The sequence below is a fragment of the Malaya genurostris genome, chromosome 1, assembly GCF_030247185.1.
Source record: "Malaya genurostris strain Urasoe2022 chromosome 1, Malgen_1.1, whole genome shotgun sequence".
In the NCBI taxonomy this organism is placed as follows: domain Eukaryota; kingdom Metazoa; phylum Arthropoda; class Insecta; order Diptera; family Culicidae; genus Malaya; species Malaya genurostris.
In genome coordinates, this window is record NC_080570.1 from 149,616,137 (window position 1) to 149,642,123 (window position 25,987).

Consider the following 25,987-nt stretch of genomic DNA (forward strand, 5'->3'; position numbering starts at 1 on the left):
AGCAAACCACAATGAAATACGAAATATTCAAATTAGTTACAAAATACGTCAACTTCATTCTAAACCAAATGAATGATATCGACCTAACAGAGCTAGAGTTCGTTTTGAATCTAGAAGAATGAAAATTATGAGTTTGATCAAAGATGAGTTGTAAATAGTTATCCTAAGCGAAATAAACGATATTTTACAAAAAAAAAAAAAAAAAAACAAATAAGACAATGACATCGGAGCTATACCAAAAAGAGTGTCCCCAAAAACGAATTTTGTCGTTCATTCGATCCCACGACCATCCTGTAATGTTTTGGCAAGATTTGGCAAGCTGTCATTACAGCAAAGTCGTTCAAGAATGGTATGCAGAGAAAGGGGTCAAGTTTGTTCCGAAAAACCTTAACCCACCCAACTGCCCCCAGTTCCGCCCTATTGAGAAATTCTGGGCAATCATGAAGAGGAGACTCAAGGCAAAGGGAAAGGTTGTCAAAGACATCAATCAGATGACGACCTGGTGGAATAAGGTAGCTAAAACGATAGACGAAGAAGGTGTGCGCCGCCTAATGAGCCGTGTTACAGGAATGAAATATTCGAGAATATCTTCGAAACCGTGACGAATAATTTTATCCGTATTTTTTCCTAAAAGTATGAAGAAAACGCTACATTTGTATAAAAAAAAGATCTTGAATTTAATAGTTAATAACTGAAATACAGGCGATTGTCTTTGTTCCAATTCTATCTGAAGCAAGCTTCAATTTCATTTAACCACCACCGGTTTTCCAAGCTTTTCCAACAAGGCCCACACAGCGTTACTTTCATCCCAGACAAAAACCCCTGTCGTTACTCCGGTTGTAAGCCGAAAGCTTCCCGACCTGACGTTACACGGGGAAAGAAAATCAGAGAAAGAGAATTTCCCTTTTTCTCCGTGAGAGCAGAGTTCGGAGCATCGTCATCACATGTTTCCTCCATGCTTGGCCTCCACCGGCGGCATCATTGCAACGGAGCGGGAGCGTGTTCAGTAGGTCACATTTCCTGAGTGACGTCATAACTTTTGCTTATGCACTTTCTCCCGGTCCCTCGTCGGAAGCAGCAGTGAGGCAGCAGTGAGGGTGATGAGAGAATGATTTTCTTTATCCACACACACCAACACTCACGTCAGCTAACCGGAAAGATGCGTTGGTGATGGTGATGGTGGTGGTTTTTTTGAGAGCAGCATGTGCTCGGGCGGCTGAATAATTTTCCAGTTTTCCGACGACGGTGGTTTCAATCAGACGACGACATGTGGCGAGAAACTACAAGTTCGGCTCTGGGGATGGCGAAATGGCGCTGGAATTCGGAGCCAGAAAGTGCGGGAGAGCAGCAGAGTAAGCGAGTGCGCGCGTGTTTTGGCTGCTTTTGGCTTTGCTTTTGGAACAATGTGTGTTAGATGGAACCGTTTTTTCCTTGAGACCAAGTGCATGGCGGGAGCATAGGATAAAAAATTCACCGGCTCATAAATTTTAATGGTGCGACACCCACCGACCGGGCGCGCGCGTGTGTTGCGGTTGTGTTTTGGTGAATGTTCCACCGTGAAATCTGTGGCGTGGCTGTTCTCGATTGCGGAAGGAAGTGTAAACGGTGTTAGCCCATGTTGGGTTTTGTGGTTGTCAGTCACTTTGGGGGCTGATTCGATTGTTGCAACCAAAAACCCTACCGGATACGGGCGGTCTCTAGAGGTGCCTACCTTTAGGCGAGTTAGTTAGTCTTGGTGGTCGTGGTGATCGGAGTGCATCATCCGCTCGTGTTACATAATCCAGCAGCCGTTTCGGGAGCGGAGACCGTCATCGGTACGGTGTGTAAACAAGGCCGGTTCCAGAGGGGGGGAGGATTCTCTCGTCAGACGTCAGTGTTTCTGTGCGGACACTGAGATACAGAGAGTACACAGACAGGACACAGGAGGTATCGACAGGAGATCGTCAGTAAGGGCGTCGTTCACACTGTGTTGCTACTGCTGTTGGTGAAGGATCGTGAACGCGTTGAAGGATTTAAATGGTGTAATTTAGAGCTTAGGATATTTCGACGCCACTAGTTTCGACGACCGGAGTGTGCCGAAGAAGAAGTGCGAACGAGATTATTCGATAAAAACCGTTCGGCTGCCTGTCGTAACCAATTTTTTTTTTTCGAGCAAAGGCTCTTATCAGTAGGTCAAGTAGAAGGAGGCTCATCGAGAAACACTCACACCACGAGAGACGCCAATCAACCCGAGAGCAGGATGCAACGCGAGGAAGAGAGCACGCGCGTTCGTAAATAAATCATTGCGCTCCTGATGATTGATCTTCGAGAGGGAGGACAACAGAAATAATAGCTCCAACAATAACAACAACAACACGGCGCTGTGTGAGTGAGTGTGCGGTGCGTGTGCTCGTGAAAATGTGAAATGGCTCTGTGTGTTGCCTAAAAATTCGCAAAAAAAGATAGGGCTCTCGGAACGGGTGAAGAAATCGATTGAAGGAAAAGTGCAAATCCTCTGTACACTGCTGTAAAGTGGCGAGTGCAATGAGTTCGTAGGATGCTGCTCGGATCTCGGGTGTGCTGCATTTCTAGTGTGTCCTAAAAAGGATTCTCAAAGGTTCGTCTAATCTAATCGCGACCCCGACCGTGAAGTGCGTGGAAAATATGCGAACAGTCACAAATTTGCTGGCGTTCCAGCATCAGTGAAGTTGCAATCAGTGTGTCGATTAGAAAGAAAGAGCAAGAGAGAGATAGAGAGAGAGTGTGTGTGCGAAAAAAGAGCGCAGCCCATATTTCAGTAGAAAAACACCATTCCGTCTGCCTTCGTGTCAACGCTCCCGAGGCCGTAAAACCCGGAGAGCATCGCGCTTGACACACACGGATCCCGTCAAGGATAATCTAGCGAAATTTTTCTACCGTACTTTAGCATCGATTTAGGCTATCAACAGGGCGGCATTTATAGTTGATATATTTGTAGAGTATAAAAAAAAAATTTGTGTACCAGCCAGCCGGTTCTTGTCGAAGGAAATTCGATGGATTGGAAGCTGTGCTGAGTTGTTGTTCTTATTATCGTAAATTGTTCGTGTCTGTTCCAAGTGCCATTCGAGCCCGCGGTGCTGGTCCCAGCCCACCCCGCGGTCAAAGAGTAACAGTAAATCGGAGCTTGTAGGTCGATCGGAGAAAAGTGTTACCACAGTGTGTTTAGTGTGTAAAACCGCCAAAGTTGTCTGTCATTCCCCGGAATCTGTGTCTCTAGTTGTAAGAAAACCAAATAAAAAATAGGAAACCCTGGAATTAAACTGCATGTTTAGAGCAATTGATGTTAGTATCTTCGAAGCATTCAAAAATAAGTAACACAACCAAACTCCCCATCAACAACACCTAGATAAGATAAATACACCGTCAAAACACAAAAAGTAAAAATCTGCTCAAAAAAAAAAGCCATAGTTTATAAGAATACAGTCGACGTAAGACCGTTTGTTGTTTTTTTGTATATTAAAAAGAAACAAAATTCACCTCGTCGTCGTCGTCGTCGAAGTGCTACCCAATACAGGAATCAACTAGCGTTGTAAGTGTTCATTAAAAAGTACCTCCCTCACACATAAACCTCCCAGCCCTTGATCGACCCAACAAGTCCAACGCGTAAAAAAAATTAACTAAATAACTAACCGACATAGGACTGATAGCCTTACACACACATATATTAGATGGCACCTAGCCGGAAGTGAAGAGTAACAAAAAAAAAACAAGTGAGATATAGTGCATCACCACGCGTTCTATTCTAGTGTAAAATTAAGTGTTCCAAGTCCGGTTGTGTACCACGCGCCAATATGGAATGCCGTTGCTTTCATGCGTCCACGTCCGGAAGTGGCACTAAGGAGGATGGTGGTTCCGCTCTTGGCGGTGGTAGATCAGTGCAGCAACAGCAACGTGGACTTCATCGGTTGGTGGTCGGTGTAATTTTCCCGGGTGCCGAAATGGTGCTCGTTGTGGTGTTGCTGCTGCTGTCGACGGTGCTGGTGCGGTGCGTCACCGGAGGACAGGAAGCGGATCTTCACAAACGAGGTAAGCGGGTACATAAATCCTAGCATCGATGATGCAGCTATGAAACCGAACAAAACGAATAAACCTAGACAGATATGATTTCCTCTTTTGATAGAGAAATTAACAGGAAAAAAATGTTTCCTATGTTCGATGGATTCAGGAAAAAATTGGAAATCTCCAATCGACTTCCAACCAAAACCGTTGGAACGGCTTCCGACAAAATGATCCATAATTATTAAGTCGCCTATGATTGTATTTTTATGAATTGTAAACTGATCTCCTAGTTGGTTGGCTATGGAAAATCACGGTTTTAATGAGGTTTGAACGAGGACATTGCTTGAATTGAATGTCTTCTTATCTAAAAAGTTCGAATTATATTTAAGGATGGGAGAATATGTTGGTTCGCGCTCCAAAGAACTGTTCGTATCCAAAATTTACCACACAAAAGAAAAACGGGGAGTTGAGGTGGTCTAAAAAACTTCCAAAGGATCAGAGTCATTTTTGTCCAAGACCACCAAGATTTTATAATCAGTTCGCTTTCATATCTCATCGAAGTCAGTCGATAAAACAAAACCGCTTACGTTAGGTACAGAAGAAACCAAGTACAGTATTGTGTAGTGAACGATAGAACGACCTCGAAATGAGTGAACCAAACGAACAAAAGCTACCGCCGACACGAAACAATACAATTGTTGTTGACTTCAGGCAGTGCAAAATTCGACGTTCGATACGAGAACTTGAAGGTTTGCTTAAGGAGCAAATGCATCTTGACATTAAACGTGTGCATTTACTTCAATGCAATAAGACGAATAATGTTGTTTACATCCAGTTTTATAAAAAGTTGGATGCAATTCAATTCGCAAAAGACAATAATAATGTGCACTATGTGGAGCACGAAAACATTAAGTACAACATTCCAGTATATATGGAAGATAGTGCTATAGAAGTGCGTGGCATGATCTTCTCTCAAGCGTCACCGATTCATTTATTCGCAAAAGTATGTCCCAATATGGAGAGATTCTCTCTATCGAAAAAGAAAAGTGGAAGAACTTTTCCCCCGGTATTCTAAAGGGCGTACGTTTGTTACGCATGCGCTTGAAGAGGCCTATACCTGCTTATGTAACTTTCGTTCAGGATACAAGAATCCAGCGCAAATCACTTATTACCTATGACAATCAGATGGCCACATGTCAATATTGCCAATGCCCGTGAAATAAGTAACGATTGTTCCGCCAACAGCAGTGATGCCGAACCGATGGACGGGAGCGTGAATAGCGAACCACGGCTCCCCCTTCATTCGCTAGATAACAGCGAAAGCGCCTCTCCTCCAAGGAAAAAAAATCACAAGATCCAGCAAACAAAATCAATATTTTTTGTATTGTAAAACGGCCGCATTTGGCATAAGTGCAAAAGAACCAAATAAAAAACAAAAATCGAAACCCAGTGGATAGTTTGTTGCTAATAAGTTGCTAATTAGCTACGGTAATTTCGAACTTAAATCCTAATTTTTTCTACCGTAACTAATTAGCAACAAACTTTTCACTAGGTTTCGATTTGTTTTCAAGCTTATTTGGGAAAGGTGCTAAAAATTCAACAAAATCAAAATTGCCGTAACTAATTAGCAACAAATTATCTACTGGCTTTCGATTTGTTTTAAAACAAATTTAGCAGGGGTGCTTCGTTAACTTCATATGAACTTAGTGAAGCACTCAACCTTTTTTTTAGACAAATAAGTAACAAATGCAAAATCACCGTAACTAATTAGCAGCAAATTATTCACCTATTTGCGTTATCATCGGTGAGAGGTGTCCCGCTAAATTCATGTTCATGTCTGTTTCATAACAGATCGGCTGAAAAGTTCGTATCGTTTCTATGAGAGGGTGCCACTAGAATTAAATCCATACCATTTTCAGTTAGTACCAACCTTCAAAAGATACGTGTATAAATTTGACAGCTGTCTGATTATTAGTTTGTGAGATATTGCATTTTGAGTGAAGCTACTTTTGTTATTGTGAAAAAAAAAAATGGAAAAAAGGGAATTTCGTGTGTTGATGAAACACTACTTTTTGATGAAAAAAAGTGCCGCCGATACCAAAAAATGGCTTGATGAGTGTTATCCAGACTCTGCACCGGGCGAAGCAACAATTCGTAAGTGGTTTGCAAAATTTCGTACTGGTCATATGAGCACCGAAGACGATGAACGCAGTGGACGTCCAAAAGAGGCTGTTACCGATGAAAACGTGAAAAAAATCCACAAAATGATTTTCAATGACCGTAAAGTGAAGTTGATCGAGATAGCTGACATCCTAAAGATATCAAAGGGACGCGATGGACATATTATTCACGAATATTAGGATATGAGAGAGCTTTGTGCAAAATGGGTGCCGCGTGAGCTCACAATCGATCAAAAACAACAACGAATTGATGATTTTGAGCAGTGTTTGGAGCTGTTATATCGAAATAAAACCGATTTTTTTCGTCGATATATAACAATGGACGAAACATGGCTCCATCACTTCACTCCGGAGTCCAATCGACAGTCAGCTGAGTGGACTGCACGCGATGAACCGAACCCAAAGCGTGGAAAAACTCAACAATCGGCCGGTAAGGTTATGGCGTCTGTATTTTGGGATTCGCATGGTATAATTTTCATCGACTACCTTGAAAAGGGAAAAACCATCAACAGTGACTTTTATATAGCGTTATTAGAGCGTTTGAAGGACGAAATTTCAAAATAAACGGCCTCATTTGAAGAAGAAAAAAGTTTTGTTTCATCAAGACAATGCACCGTGTCACAAGTCGATGAAAACCATGCTGAAATTGAACGAATTGGGATTCGAATTGCTCCCTCATCCACCGTATTCTCCAGATTTGGCCCCCAGTGACTTTTTCCTGTTCTCAGACCTCAAGAGAATGCTCGCTGGTAAAAAATTTAGAAGCAATGAAGAGGTAATCGCTGAAATTGAGGCCTATTTTTAGGCAAAGGACAAATCGTACTACAAAAATGGTATCGAAAAGTTGGAAGATCGCTATAATCGCTGTATCGCCTCTGATGGCAATTATGTTGAATAATAAAAACGAATTTTGGCAAAAAAATGTGTTTTTCTATTAAACGATACGAACTGTTACTTATCATACTAAAACTTCGTTTCAAATATAGGGAAAAAAAAACTGATCCGATTCATTTTGGCAGAAAGCTGATTCGTAGACACGGGACGGCTAATCAAATCCGCTGTTGTTCGTTCGAGTTAAACTAAGCCTAAGAATGTAACATTGGAAATGTAAAAAAAAGACGAGTGGGTAATGTCAGAGACATAACTGGTTGTCGTGATACGAAAACAACTACTTACTTGATCAATTGTATGAATTATGCAAGCATTCATTTTTTTCACTACTAGAATTTGAAACGATGCACCTAAACTAAGGTTCAGATTAGTTACATTAAACATTCTGAAACACAAATATAATGAAATAACCAGTATAGTCGGAAAAATGCGGCTTTCTCAGTCAAATGGATATAGGCAAACGATTTGTTTACAAAATTGCCCGACGTTTCGGCCGTTTTTGATGGCCTTTTTCAAGGGAAACTAAAAATATGCTTTTATTATACAACATTGAATGGACTTTTATGGTATATGGATTATTCTAATGTACTTTGTGAACTCACTTTGGTCTAATCGTTATTGTCAGTTTCGTTGATTTCCAACGGTGGGATGTCTGTTGTCTATTTACGGTAACATATATAAAATAAACTAAGTTCGTTGAAGAACTTTTCATCGGATAGCACTATTGGCACAGAGTTTGGTGTATGCAGTGAATCTGACAATTATTAGTTTATTGGTTTGTGGGTACAATTACGTGGTGGGCATGATTGATGTCTCCAATTCGGCTGTTTTTGTGCTTTTCTTTCTTCCACACTTCGACGCCGGCATTCTTCACACCATCAAGGCATCGAAGTGTGGAAGAAAGAAAAGCACAAAAACAGCCGAATTGGAGACATCAATCATGCCCACCACGTAATTGTACCCACAAACCAATAAACTAATAATTGTCAGATTCACTGCATACACCAAACTCTGTGGCAATAGTGCTATCCGATGAAAAGTTCTTCAACGAACTTATGTCGTTTTCGTTTTTAAATTGCACTACACCGGTGTAGCGAAAGCTGCACTGAAACCGTTCGTTTTTGCCAATTGCACTACACCAGTGCTACACTTTTTCTGCACCGATACCACTGGTGTAGCACTCATCAAAAGTTTGGTGTAGCTCTGTGCAATGGAATCGTTTATTGTAGTCAATGGTTACTGTTTATGTTTTCGTCAGTTTTGTTCGTTTATGCATGCCTCAGTGTAGCACTGCACCGGTGTAGTGCAAATTAAAAACGAAAACGCCATTAGTTTATCTATATATATAAAAATGCAGAGATCATTCGTTGTAATCGCATCACGTAAGAACGGATGGACGGATTGAGATGCTTTTTTTTTTGTTTGATCAGTTTTTACCCCCACCGGGTTCGTACATCAAAAAAATTTGGAAAGCTTACCGGAAAAGTGGGAAAAACCAATAAAGTTATTTTGTATGGACAATGGAATTTTCCACTGAAAAAGTCGCCAATGATTGCTAGATCTACAATTGATGTTTGGCGCGAACGAGTTGCATAAGTGTTTGGCCGTCGAAAGAAAGGAATACTAGATCGTTGAAAGAATCTTTTGGCGCGCAACGAGTTGTGTGCGTGTGAAAACTTGATTCATGTGGTTCTTCATTTCGAACCACGTGCTTAATTGGGTATCTAAATTATTGCTTGCCAAATGACTCAATGACGGAATGCATATGACTGTTCTAGAAGACCGCTGTTGGCAGGAGAAAATGGTCTGATGTCATTTACCAGTTCATTGGTCATCGCGGGCGCGAGTTTAATAAATCAGAAAATTTTTGAATGAATCAATAAAAAGATTGTGCTGTAGAAGCGCTAAGGTCACACTAAGAAATTTTCCTTGCGTTTTTCTTTCTAATAATTTAGATTAGACTAAGCGCACAATTCTGTGAAGAATGTTCAAATTGGTATAATATCAAATTAAAATTTTAGAGTAGTCTCCCTAAGCAACCAAAAATTCCGAAGTACCTGAAAAGTATCCACTTTATTAGAGCTCTAAAGTACGCGTAGCACTCTATGGCAACTTGAACATACAGAACAAGTTCTGAGAAAACTTCCTCGCTGTATAAAATTTGTACAAAGAACTGCTTTAAAGTTTTTTCTGTTGCGTCGGATGAACATTCAAGTATTCCTTAAAAACGGACTATTCAGAATGCTTTGTATGCTGCTTAAGGGGGGTAGGATTTGAATGATGCAAAAAATAATTATATTTGAGAACTTTTATTCAGAACTATCGTGCATCAAAATAAATTCAATAAATGTTTTGCTTGATAAAAAATATCATTCGAACAACATTTTGTAATTTTTTCGTGGAAAACTATTGAGAAATAAGCGAAAAGTACGATTTTTAACGAAAAAATCCAACATTTTTCAGCTGTAAAACCTCCCAAAAATAACAAAAATCGAAAAGGAAAACGTTGAGGTCTGGTTTTTCATATGTAGAAAATGTGTACAAAATTTGGAAAAAATGGTGCAGTAGTTTTTGAATGACCATGGACACGAATTTTCAAAACCTGCTTTCGAGATAAACGCGTTTAAAGTTTTATGTCTATAAAATCGAATGAAACAATTTATTACTCTAGGAATCCCGTAGGGTCTAACATTTTCCAAAAATCATGATTTTTCTTTTATAATTTGTTATAATGAAACATATCAAGAATGTTTTGTAAAGTTTTTAAGTCAATCGAAGCAGAAATAATGGACCTGTGCGCCGAACTCTCACTTCTTCGCAGTATGAAATAAGCATTAATTTTTGGTGATATTTCGTTTTGAGCTAAATCAGAAAAATAATGAAGAGAAACATTAACCGTTTAGTCGTTTGACAATTCTGCTGTCCGAAAACATAAATTCGAACAAATAATATGTGGGCGAGACGAAGTTCGACGGGTCAGCTAGTTTTATATATGTTACCGTAAATAGACAACAGACATACCACCGTTGGAAATCAACGGAACTGACAATAACGATTAGACCAAAGTGAGTTCACAAAGTACATTAGAATAATCCATATACCATAAAAGTCCATTCAATGTTGTATAATAAAAGCATATTTTTAGTTTCCCTTGAAAAAGGCCATCAAAAACGGCCGAAACGTCGGGCAATTTTATAAACAAATCGTTTGCCTTTATCCATTTGACTGAGAAAGCCGCATTTTTCCGATAAAACTCCAAAACAGTCGATATATACAAACTTGTAACCAGTATAGTTCTTTATAATACCTTTTATGAAGGCGTTCGTGTTGGAGAGTGATGAGTTGAATTCGAATTCCGATGGATGATTTAGACCCGAGACGGTTCTTTGCGTGTACACCGATGACTTCAACTGGCAGGCTTCTGGTGTGGTTTCGCTGTGCGGCCGGCCCGATGTTACTCTCGTGTGTGTCTTCCTTCTGTGTCCGTTGCTCACAAAATGATAGAAAAGGTGGCAAAATCAGCTTTTATATCGCTGGAGCAGCACACCTCAGAACGCGTTCTGATTGGCTGGTGCCGAAGTGGATCAAATCAGACAGGTTTTTCAATAGGGTACTATTGAAAAACTTCAATGTAGTTGCAATATACGTTCAAGTTGAAAAATTTCGATTCTATTGGTGGTTAGATTTTATAAATCCTTTCACAGATCACTGAGCTATGAGCTTTCAAAATACGAGAAATTTAAAAACATTTCAGAAAAGAATTATTTGAGATTATGTCACACAACTGAAAACTTTATCATAAAATTGTTATCATATTTTCTATGGCATGTAGCAAAATGATGTTGATACGTTAGATACAACAAGAGATATTCACGATCAAAAACTTATCACTCTCTCAGGGGGTAAATTTTGAAAAGGCGCCCTATGGTGAAGTAAGTCGTATTCACGACAAACAAAAAACGAATAAACCTAGACAGATGTGATTTCTGCTGGCTATTTCTGATATAGAGCTCTAATCTGTTGGTGCAAGTAAATTTTGTTGTTGTAGAAAAAAAAAACGTTTGTAATGTACGATAGTTTCTAAGGAAAAAAAAAAATAAAAACCTCCGATTTAAACAGCCCATTCCGTCTAAGTCATTCTGTTGGAACGGCTTCCGACAAAATAGCTCACCATCACTGAGCCGCATGTGATTCGAACCTTTGGCTATGATTTAGAACCTTCAGATGCGACGTTGAAAACATTTTTCTTTTGTCCCTTTATGGGCTACTCTGGCCGAGGCACTTCCCATCCCGGACGAACTAGGCTATGGTGCCCAAATGAACACTAGTAAAGAAGGAGGAAACCCTCCAGCAATTTGCAACGAAACGTACGAGTACCTTTTATTGCAAGTTCGCCAGAGAATTTGTCATTTGAGCAGGAAATGAGCTTCACCCGGTAACCAATCCAATTATTGGGTTGTGCATCTGTATCGTATCGGTATTTTTTCATCCTACCAACTACTTTTGTGCTTTTATTGTCTTAATTGATTAAACTTTGGAGAATTTCGTATTTGTTTCCGTTTCGATTCGTTGGCTCTGCTTTCCCATGTAGTATTTTATGTCTGAAGGGGTACATACGATTATTACTTTGATTGATTATTTAGAAATGATTGGTCTAACTAACTTTTCTAATCTGCTCTAATCAGTGGCGTCTCGTCCTCATGTGCACCTCGTGCACTGCACAACTGGTCGAATAGGCTTTGTGAGAACTTGTATGCACACATTCAGGAGAGGCTTCAGTAGCTTATGCTTATGGCAGTTGAAAACAAATTGCTGTCTCAGTTGCAACGTCAAAACGGTTCTGATATCATACCATATAAGCAGTGCACAACCCGTGAATTTTGTCACGAGACGCCACTGGCTCTGATTGTTTCTATCTTTGTCGATGTATTTCTTTGCATTTTTTTGTATCCGCCTAGTGAAATAGGAATGAAGATTGATGAGTGAGTGTAGCATAAGTGAGGAACTGATTAAAACTAACGAATGTCAGAGTAAGTGCCAAGTAGTATACAACGCAATCTAAGAAAGAGCTACGTTTAACATGCAATCAAACTACTAGGTGTGTAGACTTTGGATCATGTGACAAAAAAGACATGATACCATTCCCTTTTCTGGGCCAAATGACAGGGGAAACAGAAATATTGAGTTATTCCACATGGTAATCTATGCACACATTCATACCACCAATCATGGGAGATTTGATTAGTATGTTTCGTTTCTTCCACCGATCAGTGGACAGTATCCGTTCTGTTAGAATCATTGCAATGTGCTGAGAAATATGAGCAGTTTTCTGGTCTCTTGAGAGATATGTTATTGAGTACTTTATTAATCGTAGTTTCGTGCTGAGAGGGATGAAGTTAGAGTAAGAAAGAAACAAGCTATTGGGGGAAAGTTAACCACATAGTAGTTTGCATGATAATCATTTGGTAGAAAACTTACAAATCTTTGGTACTGCGATGGTCATTTGGCATAACAAATCCACATGCTGCTCAATACAGTCTGTTCTCATTTAATCTAATTTACTGAGATTTTGGAAGGTTGAACGCAGCTACGCCGCATAGTTTTTGATGACCTGCTGTCCGACCTCGCTGCCGCTCGTTTGGACTTTACTGAAAACGGATACGACAACTTTTTTCGATTTAATTAAAATATGGCTTTTTTTGGTCATTTGGTGTTGCATTGAAAATATTTATTTCACGTTAACGTTTCGATGATTTATTCCTTCATCTTCAGAACAAACGACTGTCAAGATATAATCTACCAAAATATTTTGTTAGGTTTGTTTTTTCAATAGGGATTACTCTATTGTCTGAAAGTTGTTCTGACAATGTAAAGTGGCGTCTATAATCAGTATTGTTTGGCAAATCATCATGGATAGGTTAACTGCAGAACAACGCTCCTAAATCGTAGTAATTTATTTCCAAAATCAGTGTTCAATTAAAATTGGTTGTAGCGCAAAATTTTCTTCAGTGATGATACGCTTTTTTGGTTGAATGAATAAGTCAACAAGCAAACTAGCAGTATTTGAGATAAAGATAATCCACACGGTGTTAAAGAATTACCCATGCATCCGGATAAATGTACTGTTTGGTGCGGTCTATGGGCTGGTGGAATCATCGGTACTTATTTCTTTAAAATGAGGAAGGACGACACGTTACCGTGAATGGAAATCGATACTGAACCAATGATTTTTTGTTGCCAATTCTTCAATACATGGATGTGGACGAAATGTGGTTTCAACAGGATACTGTCATACTGCGGCCGATTTCAATCGACTTATTGAAAGAACATTTCAACGGTAACATTATTTAGAGAAATGGACCGGTGAATTGGCCTCCGCGTTCGTGGCTTTTCAATCAGAGGCATCTCTCTTTATACAGATTCATCTGTATTGTACAGATTTCCTAAATTTAATACTAAATTATACAGATTTCACAAAAAGTAAAGAAAAAATTGATCGCAAAATAAAGGAAACAAATCCGTCTGACCCAAATAACAATTGTTTGTTACTGCAACTTCTTTGCGATCAGTTTGCAACATCCAACTACTAACATATAATCTTTTGCATGTCTCAAAAAGAGCGCAGTTTTAACTGGTGACTAGTGACTAGATCAGTTAAAATAAGTTTAAAAATAATTGTCATTTCGTTTCAAGGACATGATAGGAAACCTGACATTTATACAACATGAAAATAACTTATATCAAGTAAATTTGTTATAAATTGTCATCATCAATAATGTATTGTTGTTATTTGGAATTTTCCTTCTCTGGATGTGGACCGATTTATCTTGAAACCATACTTAGGTTCCACTTACAATCTACGGAGTACATCCATTGTTGAAGAAAACGCAAACGTAGTTTTCTCCGCTACTGTTACATGAGTCTTCAAGAAAAAAAATCAGTTTATTAAAAAAAACGTACCGGACAAACTCATATTTCTCATTTGAATTTGTGCTCAACGACAGCGAAGAAAACTGCTTTAGCGTTTTGCAACAATGATGGATTTCCTAAGATTGTAAATTGAATTGGCTAACCGAGGAACCATTTTGTTCCGTCAACTCTTTATTTCTGCATCCTGAATCACGTTCCACTTTTCTTTCAGTTCTAGTTAACAATTGACTGATTTCTCAATTGTGCGAAATTGAGGGCAGCTTGGTGGATTGATGTCTTTTTTTAAGAAATCGATCCTGTTGTCTGGATACCACTGTATCATCTATCCACTGTAGTGACAGCCTACCAAATCCGGCCAAAATTTTACTAGTCCAATATGCAGGAAAATACACTTTTTCCGACAGTTCTGCTTGTTCATTCGGGAATCCATAGTCTTGTCTGTCACGAAAACCGATATTGTTCGCAGCTTCAAATACCTTGCCATAAGCTCGACCTATGTCTTTATCTCCATATAATCTATCCTAACGTACGTTTCGTTGTCCATGCGGATGAATCCATCCTGAAGTGTGCTGTTTGGTTGCTTACTGTTGCGAGAAAAACTAAATGCTTCTAGCAAACAAATTCGGTTTCTGACGGTGCTTTGGCTGGCATTGAATTTCTGGGTGACATCCCTAGGTTTGCATTAATCTATAATTGGCCTGCAGCAAACTCATCCGCGAGTGTTTATTTCATTTTACTTTTTCAGTAGTGGTGTGTCATCTCGCGTTGTTTACAGCAATGCGAATAGGAGAAGCAGGATACTGGTGAGATCGTTCTTTAGAAATATTGCACATTTTTCTTATTTTCAATGTCTCATTATGTTTCTCCTTACTAAAATCGGGCCAGACTAAACTCCGTCGATTATTCGGGGAACGTTTGATCAATGGATCTATTTTTATTCGAATTAAACGCTAAGTTTAAGACGCGCGTGTGAAGTTTATTACTTCTACAGTTATTTTATGCAATCGAGCTTAACTAGGACGTTTAAAAATATAGTTAAAACTACCATTTGGTATTTTATCATTTTGGTTAGGAAGTAGATATCGACAATACTTCTTTCTCCATGTCATCAGAAATATGGTCCGCAAAATATGATTAAATTTTAAACAGTGTGAGATAACCGAAAATATATCCAAAAATTAGGTTTCCTCTAACTTTTGGAATCAATGAGATAAAACTTTTCTTACGTGCTTGTCTTTTTCGCACTCGAACGACGATTTTGAAGCATTCAGACGATTTTGAAGCAAAGTTTTGGGACAAAATTCAAAATAGGAATTTCAGATCTGGATTCTGGAACAAAATTTTAGATCTCGACTCTGAACGTGACTTTTGAGTCATAATAAAATTTTTGAATTCAGTTGTAAAATTTACTTTCCGAATCCAGCTTCAAAATTCAGGTTAAGAATTCGATACTTAGATTTGGAATCAGGGTTCTGAGAGTGAGTTCAGTTCCAGAATTCTAGAACTAAATTCATGAACTGAGTTCTTGATTCCGAACTTGATTTGGCAACTTTGAATTGGGAACGTGCCATTTGAGCCAATTTGTTCTGACTGTCTGAGACATTACCCACCCGCCTTTTTTCCTTTTGGAGATCAGCAAAGAACCAGTAGTCGATGGGGGCTAGATCTGAAGAACATGGTTTGTGAGGAAGCAGATCGAAACCCTATTTGCTCAATTTAACCATTGCTTCAATTGATTGGTGGCACGGTGCATTGCCTTGATGAAAGATGATAGTTTTCTTCTTTATATTAGACCCCTTTTTTCCTATTTCGGTTCTCAAATCTATCAAAAACTCAATGATATATTGTTATTATTTTTACGTCTTTGACGTGTTTGACTCATCAGTGCAGAGCAGTTCATGTTGAACTGCTTAGTGCTAATCTCGGTAGTTCAATTTGAACCGCTAAGCAGACGTAAAGTTTCTGCTATTTACAGAACACTTTATTTTATAACCAAGTGCAATGTCATTTCTGACTTGCCGAACGAAAACGTATATATTGTTGTTTTTTTCTTTTCAAGATAGTCGATGTTAATTATGCCTCGAGCATCCTAAAAAATCTGACGCCATGACTTTTCCAGCTGACTGTTGAGGCTTTGGATGCTTCAGGCGTGGTTCACTGGCTGCAGTCCACTTAGATGGCGATCGTATTGATTCCGCAGTGAAGTGATGGATCGAAGTTTCATCCATTGTCACGTGTTGATGCAAAAAATCTGATTTATTACTTGTAAACATGATCAAACACTGCTCTGAATCATCTCTGCGCGTTGGTTGTTGTATTTGATCGACTGTGAGTAAATGCGACATCCTACCTTCTTTGAAGGCTTACGACGGCCGACGATATTCTGGTGGGATTTTGCATCATGCCACTAGTAGCGATGTTTCATAAATGGTTTTTTAATTGGTTTATTGTTTAAAGTATGCCTTCGCACTATTTTATCGCAGATTTTTTAGAATCCAGTAACAATTGATCTCTTACTACGATGGTAATAAAAAGTATGTGTAACGAATTTCTTATCAAAATCTATAATTTTGTTGGTTCTAAGCACTTTCATGTAAACCAAACCAGCTGGATGTTAGTAGACAATACTTAGGTCAATTTAATTCAACGTTGCATGTTTTTATACAACCCAAAAAAAAACATTTGCTACGTAATTTAGACGTAACTACACGATTTTCTCTCCTTAACTTGTAAATAAACATGTACCAATACATTGACAGCTTCCTCTTCTGCTTGTTACCGACTGGACTCGGACGGTCTATCCTTCTACAGATAGTGTTGGCGTATGTGTGTGACGTGACCGATTCCATCATTTCTCCGCGGACTTTATGCGAAATGATTGCTAATTAAGATTACCTTGAAAATCATTTGCTCCACCATCTATCCATCCATCCATCCGCCTAATGATGAACTCTGCTAGTCACTACCTGGCTGCTGTCAATCAAATGTCGCCAGCATTTTTCCTGTGATGGCCAGCAGCAGCAGAATCGGTCAGTAGAATGTAGTACATTTATTTTCGGGAGTAGTTTTTTTTCTACTCCAATAAAAAATTCATATTTTCTTGGTCGTTTATTATAAAATCATTCGATTCATCAATTCATCAATCAAAACTACTTTTCAACAAATCTCAGTGTTACAAATTGAACGTTAAACCACTCCGGCGCGTTTTTGCGAGCTACAGCTTATCCAGGTTAACGGAAAGGGTTGCTGGCAAAAGCTGCTCCCTCAATTATTCTGTCTGAAAGCATTCACGAGAGCGTAGTGGGGATCCAAAAATGATTTAAATTGCAAATCATTGCTAATCCCCATTGATGAGTGGCGTGAATCGGAACAACTGTTTCCGGACGAATCGAGTGAATCCCACTTAAGTAACGCGGTTTTGGATATTTAATCGTTGTTTATGATCTCCCACGAATGAATCTACCATCCAAAAAAAAACCAACCGCCATCCGCAACTCGTTTTCTCAGTAAACAATGATTTATTCACCCTTTTAGTTCCGGTCAAATCGCTGTCTTGATTTCATGTAAATTCGATGGAATCCCAAAATCCCTTATAAATAAAGACTAAACTCGAAACCACGCACGGGGAAAAAAATAAAGGCAAACGTCCATTCCAACACTCCGCAGCAAGGAGCCGAACAAGAAACCGAACGATTTATGGCGGACGAACAGAACTAGCGAAAGATGATGCTACGGTAAACGAACCCCTTTCTAAAAAAACACCCCGGCTGATTGATGTTATCAAGTTTCGTTACATTACAGCTATCCGCTATAAAATGAAATGGACCAATATCGCCAAACGACCGTCGCCCAGACGGACGGAATGTGCTGTGCTATCATCACTAGTGCTATCACACACACACACACTAACACCTTCTTACACCACAATCGAACCCAAACCGAGAACGAGTGCGATTCGGTTGCTTCATGCATGGCACGGCACCGAGTCTTTGGTGCCCCGAAGCAATCCAAGGAAAATAATCAAAACAGGATATTATCAAACGGTCGCTTTTCTCCCACGGAAATTTGACAGCGCTTCACCAACACACGCAGACGATAACAAATCCCACTGAATGGAGAGCGAGAGCGAGAGAGAATCAGAGAGAGATGATGAGAAAGGAGAAATTTCCTAGCGATTTTTCCTTACCCCCGGAACCACCGGAGGATGCAAAAGGCCTTTTTCCAGTTTCGCTCTCCGTGGGTGGAAAAAAAGCATCAACCACACACCGTTTCGAAAGGCATTTTGTGCAGTCTGATCCTAGTGTGCGTAGGATTTTTCTCCTACGACACACATCTCGCATCGAACTTTTTTTTTAGCCCCTTTCAACCGTGGAAACGGCTTGCTCCTTGCTTCGAGAGATGCTGCCCCACGATAGTCTGCGTTGTTTGATGGTGGCACCATCGATAAGCGGACGCGATCTTTGAATGTTGTATTCAATTTTTTTAACTTGATAGTATTTCTACTATCTTGTGTTGTATTTCTCAACACTTCTCGTAATAATCTGTATGATATGCAACAAGTTTCTGTTTTGATATTCGATTTGGATAAATCCGGATATGAAACTACTCAAATAATAAAGCGAAAACGAAAACGAAAAACAAAAACTAAAAACGACAAACTAAAAACTAAAAACTAAAAACTAAAAACTAAAAACTAAAAACTAAAAACTAAAAACTAAAAACTAAAAACTAAAAACTAAAAACTAAAAACTAAAAACTAAAAACTAAAAACTAAAAACTAAAAACTAAAAACTAAAAACTAAAAACTAAAAACTAAAAACTAAAAACTAAAAACTAAAAACTAAAAACTAAAAACTAAAAACTAAAAACTAAAAACTAAAAACTAAAAACTAAAAACTAAAAACTAAAAACTAAAAACTAAAAACTAAAAACTAAAAACTAAAAACTAAAAACTAAAAACTAAAAACTAAAAACTAAAAACTAAAAACTAAAAACTAAAAACTAAAAACTAAAAACTAAAAACTAAAAACTAAAAACTAAAAACTAAAAACTAAAAACTAAAAACTAAAAACTAAAAACTAAAAACTAAAAACTAAAAACTAAAAACTAAAAACTAAAAACTAAAAACTAAAAACTAAAAACTAAAAACTAAAAACTAAAAACTAAAAACTAAAAACTAAAAACTAAAAACTAAAAACTAAAAACTAAAAACTAAAAACTAAAAACTAAAAACTAAAAACTAAAAACTAAAAACTAAAAACTAAAAACTAAAAACTAAAAACTAAAAACTAAAAACTAAAAACTAAAAACTAAAAACTAAAAACTAAAAACTAAAAACTAAAAACTAAAAACTAAAAACTAAAAACTAAAAACTAAAAACTAAAAACTAAAAACTAAAAACTAAAAACTAAAAACTAAAAACTAAAAACTAAAAACTAAAAACTAAAAACTAAAAACTAAAAACTAAAAACTAAAAACTAAAAACTAAAAACTAAAAACTAAAAACTAAAAACTAAAAACTAAAAACTAAAAACTAAAAACTAAAAACTAAAAACTAAAAACTAAAAACTAAAAACTAAAAACTAAAAACTAAAAACTAAAAACTAAAAACTAAAAACTAAAAACTAAAAACTAAAAACTAAAAACTAAAAACTAAAAACTAAAAACTAAAAACTAAAAACTAAAAACTAAAAACTAAAAACTAAAAACTAAAAACTAAAAACTAAAAACTAAAAACTAAAAACTAAAAACTAAAAACTAAAAACTAAAAACTAAAAACTAAAAACTAAAAACTAAAAACTAAAAACTAAAAACTAAAAACTAAAAACTAAAAACTAAAAACTAAAAACTAAAAACTAAAAACTAAAAACTAAAAACTAAAAACTAAAAACTAAAAACTAAAAACTAAAAACTAAAAACTAAAAACTAAAAACTAAAAACTAAAAACTAAAAACTAAAAACTAAAAACTAAAAACTAAAAACTAAAAACTAAAAACTAAAAACTAAAAACTAAAAACTAAAAACTAAAAACTAAAAACTAAAAACTAAAAACTAAAAACTAAAAACTAAAAACTAAAAACTAAGAACTATAAAACTCAAAACTAAAAACTAAAAACTAAAAAACTAAAAACTAAGAACTAAAAAATAAAAACTAAAAACTAAAATCTAAAAACTAAAAACTAAAAACTAAAAACTAAAAACTAAAAACTAAAAACTAAAAACTAAAAACTAAAAACTAAAAACTAAAAACTAAAAACTAAAAACTAAAAACTAAAAACTAAAAACTAAAAACTAAAAACTAAAAACTAAAAACTAAAAACTAAAAACTAAAAACTAAAAACTAAAAACTAAAAACTAAAAACTAAAAACTAAAAACTAAAAACTAAAAACTAAAAACTAAAAACTAAAAACTAAAAACTAAAAACTAAAAACTAAAAACTAAAAACTAAAAACTAAAAACTAAAAACTAAAAACTAAAAACTAAAAACTAAAAACTAAAAACTAAAAACTAAAAACTAAAAACTAAAAACTAAAAACTAAAAACTAAAAACTAAAAACTAAAAACTAAAAACTAAAAACTAAAAACTAAAAACTAAAAACTAAAAACTAAAAACTAAAAACTAAAAACTAAAAACTAAAAACTAAAACTAAAAACTAAAAACTAAAAACTAAAAACTAAAAACTAAAAACTAAAAACTAAAAACTAAAAACTAAAAACTAAAAACTAAAAACTAAAAACTAAAAACTAAAAACTAAAAACTAAAAACTAAAAACTAAAAACTAAAAACTAAAAACTAAAAACTAAAAACTAAAAACTAAAAACTAAAAACTAAAAACTTAAAACTAAAAACTAAAAACTAAAAACTAAAAACTAAAAACTAAAAACTAAAAACTAAAAACTAAAAACTAAAAACTAAAAACTAAAAACTAAAAACTAAAAACTAAAAACTAAAAACTAAAAACTAAAAACTAAAAACTAAAAACTAAAAACTAAAAACTAAAAACTAAAAACTAAAAACTAAAAACTAAAAACTAAAAACTAAAAACTAAAAACTAAAAACTAAAAACTAAAAACTAAAAACTAAAAACTAAAAACTAAAAACTAAAAACTAAAAACTAAAAACTAAAAACTAAAAACTAAAAACTAAAAACTAAAAACTAAAAACTAAAAACTAAAAACTAAAAACTAAAAACTAAAAACTAAAAACTAAAAACTAAAAACTAAAAACTAAAAACTAAAAACTAAAAACTAAAAACTAAAAACTAAAAACTAAAAACTAAAAACTAAAAACTAAAAACTAAAAACTAAAAACTAAAAACTAAAAACTAAAAACTAAAAACTAAAAACTAAAAACTAAAAACTACAAACTACAAACTAAAAACTAAAAACTAAAAACTAAAAAACTAAAAACTAAGAACTAAAAAATAAAAACTAAAAACTAAAAACTAAAAATTAGAAACTAAAAACTAAGAACGAAACACTCAAAATAAAAATTAAAAACTAAAAACTAAAAACTAAAAACTGAAAACTAAAACTAAAAAATAAAAACTAAAATCAAAAAACTAACAATTTAAAACTAAGAACTAAAAATTAACACTGAAAACTGAAAACAAAAAACTATAAACTATAAACTATAAACTATAAACTATAAACTATAAACTATAAACTATAAACTATAAACTATAAACTATAAACTATAAACTATAAACTATAAACTATAAACTATAAACTATAAACTATAAACTATAAACTATAAACTATAAACTATAAACTATAAACTATAAACTATAAACTATAAACTATAAACTATAAACTATAAACTATAAACTATAAACTATAAACTATAAACTATAAACTATAAACTATAAACTATAAACTATAAACTATAAACTATAAACTATAAACTATAAACTATAAACTATAAACTATAAACTATAAACTATAAACTATAAACTATAAACTATAAACTATAAACTATAAACTATAAACTATAAACTATAAACTATAAACTATAAACTATAAACTATAAACTATAAACTATAAACTATAAACTATAAACTATAAACTATAAACTATAAACTATAAACTATAAACTATAAACTATAAACTATAAACTATAAACTATAAACTATAAACTATAAACTATAAACTATAAACTATAAACTATAAACTATAAACTATAAACTATAAACTATAAACTATAAACTATAAACTATAAACTATAAACTATAAACTATAAACTATAAACTATAAACTATAAACTATAAACTATAAACTATAAACTATAAACTATAAACTATAAACTATAAACTATAAACTATAAACTCTAAACTATAAACTATAAACTATAAACTATAAACTATAAACTATAAACTATAAACTATAAACTATTAACTATAAACTATAAACTATAAACTATAAACTATAAACTATAAACTATAAACTATAAACTATAAACTATAAACTATAAACTATAAACTATAAACTATAAACTATAAACTATAAACTATAAACTATAAACTATAAACTATAAACTATAAACTATAAACTATAAACTATAAACTATGAACTATAAACTATAAACTATAAACTATAAACTATAAACTATAAACTATAAACTATAAACTATAAACTATAAACTATAAACTATAAACTATAAACTATAAACTATAAACTATAAACTATAAACTATAAACTATAAACTATAAACTATAAACTATGAACTATAAACTATAAACTATAAACTATAAACTATAAACTATAAACTATAAACTATAAACTATAAACTATAAACTATAAACTATAAACTATAAACTATAAACTATAAACTATAAACTATAAACTATGAACTATAAACTATAAACTATAAACTATAAACTATAAACTATAAACTATAAACTATAAACTATAAACTATAAACTATAAACTATAAACTATAAACTATAAACTATAAACTATAAACTATAAACTATAAACTATAAACTATAAACTATAAACTATAAACTATAAACTATAAACTATAAACTATAAACTATAAACTATAAACTATAAACTATAAACTATAAACTATAAACTATAAACTATAAACTATAAACTATAAACTATAAACTATAAACTATAAACTATAAACTATAAACTATAAACTATAAACTATAAACTATAAACTATAAACTATAAACTATAAACTATAAACTATAAACTATAAACTATAAACTATAAACTATAAACTATAAACTATAAACTATAAACTATAAACTATAAACTATAAACTATAAACTATAAACTATAAACTATAAACTATAAACTATAAACTATAAACTATAAACTATAAACTATAAACTATAAACTATAAACTATAAACTATAAACTATAAACTATAAACTATAAACTATAAACTATAAACTATAAACTATAAACTATAAACTATAAACTATAAACTATAAACTATAAACTATAAACTATAAACTATAAACTATAAACTATAAACTATAAACTATAAACTATAAACTATAAACTATAAACTATAAACTATAAACTATAAACTATAAAGCTATAAACTATAAACTTGGAGATCTGAACACTGAAAACGAAAACTGAAAATTGAAAATAGAAAAAACAGAAAACAGAAAGCAGAAAACAGAAAACAGAAAACAGAAAACAGAAAACAGAAAACAGAAAACAGAAAACAGAAAACAGAAAACAGAAAACAGAAAACAGAAAACAGAAAACAGAAAACAGAAAACAGAAAACAGAAAACAGAAAACAGAAAACAGAAAACAGAAAACAGAAAACAGAAAACAGAAAACAGAAAACAGAAAACAGAAAACAGAAAACAGAAAACAGAAAACAAAAAACAGAAATCAGAAAACAGAAAACAGAAAACAGAAAACAGAAAACAGAAAACAGAAAACAGAAAACAGAAAACAGAAAACAGAAAACAGAAAACAGAAAACAGAAAACAGAAAACAGAAAACAGAAAACAGAAAACAGAAAACAGAAAACAGAAAACAGAAAACAGAAAACAGAAAACAGAAAACAGAAAACAGAAAACAGAAAACAGAAAACAGAAAACAGAAAACAGAAAACAGAAAACAGAAAACAGAAAACAGAAAACAGAAAACAGAAAACAGAAAACAGAAAACAGAAAACAGAAAACAGAAAACAGAAAACAGAAAACAGAAAACAGAAAACAGAAAACAGAAAACAGAAAACAGAAAACAGAAAACAGAAAACAGAAAACAGAAAACAGAAAACAGAAAACAGAAAACAGAAAACAGAAAACAGAAAACAGAAAACAGAAAACAGAAAACAGAAAACAGAAAACAGAAAACAGAAAACAGAAAACAGAAAACAGAAAACAGAAAACAGAAAACAGAAAACAGAAAACAGAAAACAGAAAACAGAAAACAGAAAACAGAAAACAGAAAACAGAAAACAGAAAACAGAAACAGAAAACAGAAAACAGAAAACAGAAAACAGAAAACAGAAAACAGAAAACAGAAAACAGAAAACAGAAAACAGAAAACAGAAAACAGAAAACAGAAAACAGAAAACAGAAAACAGAAAACAGAAAACAGAAAACAGAAAACAGAAAACAGAAAACAGAAAACAGAAAACAGAAAACAGAAAACAGAAAACAGAAAACAGAAAACAGAAAACAGAAAACAGAAAACAGAAAACAGAAAACAGAAAACAGAAAACAGAAAACAGAAAACAGAAAACAGAAAACAGAAAACAGAAAACAGAAAACAGAAAACAGAAAACAGAAAACAGAAAACAGAAAACAGAAAACAGAAAACAGAAACAGAAAACAGAAAACAGAAAACAGAAAACAGAAAACAGAAAACAGAAAACAGAAAACAGAAAACAGAAAACAGAAAACAGAAAACAGAAAACAGAAAACAGAAAACAGAAAACAGAAAACAGAAAACAGAAAACAGAAAACAGAAAACAGAAAACAGAAAACAGAAAACAGAAAACAGAAAACAGAAAACAGAAAACAGAAAACAGAAAACAGAAAACAGAAAACAGAAAACAGAAAACAGAAAACAGAAAACAGAAAACAGAAAACAGAAAACAGAAAACAGAAAACAGAAAACAGAAAACAGAAAACAGAAAACAGAAAACAGAAAACAGAAAACAGAAAACAGAAAACAGAAAACAGAAAACAGAAAACAGAAAACAGAAAACAGAAAACAGAAAACAGAAAACAGAAAACAGAAAACAGAAAACAGAAAACAGAAAACAGAAAACAGAAAACAGAAAACAGAAAACAGAAAACAGAAAACAAAAACAGAAAACAGAAAACAGAAAACAGAAAACAGAAAACAGAAAACAGAAAACAGAAAACAGAAAACAGAAAACAGAAAACAGAAAACAGAAAACAGAAAACAGAAAACAGAAAACAGAAAACAGAAAACAGAAAACAGAAAACAGTAAACAGTTAACAGTAAATAGAAAACAGAAAACAGTGAACAGAAAACTGAGCTCTGCAAATTGAAATCTGAAAACTGAGATCTGAAAACTGAGATCTGAAAACTGATATCTGAAAACTGAGATGTGAAAACTGAGATCTGAAAGCTAAGATCTGAAAACTTAGATCTGGAAACTGAGATCTGAAAACTGAAAACAAAAACAAAAACAAAAACAAAAACAAAAACAAAAACAAAAACAAAAACAAAAACAAAAACAAAAACAAAAACAAAAACAAAAACAAAAACAAAAACAAAAACAAAAACAAAAACAAAAACAAAAACAAAAACAAAAACAAAAACAAAAACAAAAACAAAAACAAAAACAAAAACAAAAACAAAAACAAAAACAAAAACAAAAACAAAAACAAAAACAAAAACAAAAACAAAAACAAAAACAAAAACAAAAACAAAAACAAAAACAAAAACAAAAACAAAAACAAAAACAAAAACAAAAACAAAAACAAAAACAAAAACAAAAACAAAAACAAAAACAA

General features: G+C 33.5%; 1 protein-coding gene across 1 annotated transcript in view; it reads left to right on the forward strand.

Moving 5' to 3' along the window:
* The first annotated feature begins 1,250 nt into the window (after positions 1–1,250).
* Positions 1,251–25,987, forward strand: part of LOC131426183 (disintegrin and metalloproteinase domain-containing protein 33) — a 1,149,595-nt gene continuing 1,124,858 nt past the window's right edge. The window contains exon 1 of the mRNA XM_058588702.1: positions 1,251–4,044. The gene's annotated coding sequence lies outside the window, so the exon portion shown is untranslated. The remainder of the gene's footprint in view (positions 4,045–25,987) is intronic.